This window comes from Myotis davidii, unplaced genomic scaffold, assembly GCF_000327345.1.
Source record: "Myotis davidii unplaced genomic scaffold, ASM32734v1 scaffold962, whole genome shotgun sequence".
Taxonomy (NCBI): Eukaryota; Metazoa; Chordata; class Mammalia; order Chiroptera; family Vespertilionidae; genus Myotis; species Myotis davidii.
In genome coordinates, this window is record NW_006295559.1 from 4,598,449 (window position 1) to 4,599,530 (window position 1,082).

The following is a 1,082-nucleotide window of genomic DNA, read 5'->3' on the forward strand; positions in this document are numbered from 1 at the left end:
CCGGGCGTAGCTCTGTCTTCCCCGAAAAAACCTTGTCTCTGATCCTTGGGAAACGATGATCCCACGTCTGTCCGGCAATTGACCACCCGCATCCAATCGGGGAGCTGGTGCGGTCGTTGTTAAGTCACTCCTTAAGTCACCCCCAAAATTAATGAGTATTTTCTCTCCAGTGTTTCTCAGTCAGTTCTTGGGAGTGTCCTTTTTCTGAACGAAACCCATTTATTTTAATAGAGGAGTTATTCTGGTTTGAGTTAGCGTTCTGCGCGTGCGAGCCCTGTGCCCCTAAATGTGTTGGGGTCCAGGCCCATCAGGTCCAGGGGTTCCCAAAGGAGTCGGGGAAGAAGGAATGACTCGGAGACAGCCTTCAGTTGATCAGCATAGCCAGGTTTTCTCTTTATTCTCCTGTTACATCTGTATTTCTACCATTTGATCCTATAAGCATGCCTCTATAATCACATGGTATGTTTTGGGTCCTCCCTTGACCTTCTGCCGTTCCTTATTTCATGTCCATAGTTTCTTATCTGATCTTTGCCAAAAATCCCATCTCCATCTAGTTCTGTTGAGTTTAACCCTATCCATTCTATTCCAAAGGTTAGGGCTAGTTATCTCCATTCCAAGGTCACTACTCTCTTGTTCTGTTAAGCTACAAGGAAGTAACTGAAGGAGATTATCCTAAGTAAAGATTATGTACCTTAAGTCTCCCCTTGAAACATATGCTGTGCAGATGTTTCTTCCCTTCAGCGACTGTGTCAAGCAACAATATGGACCGGCCTCTGGCATAAATGTAAGCCCTCTGATGGTGAGGACTTTGTCTTAGCTTCTATGTGACTTCTCTATGGCAGGCAGGGTTTCATGTAGAGTCAGCACTGGTAAATGTGTGGTGAACTGGACAGTTTGGTGAAAGATCTGTGCTAGAACCGCTGACTCCGCCTCTTGAAGAACCATCCTGGAACCCCTAACCAGAATCTCATTCTTTTTCCTGCAAAATAGGAATGTCCCCTGAGCCCTGAACCTATGAGAACACCCTGCCTATGTCTGCAGAGTCGGCTTGGATTCCTCACGTTATTCAGGGATGGAGCGTC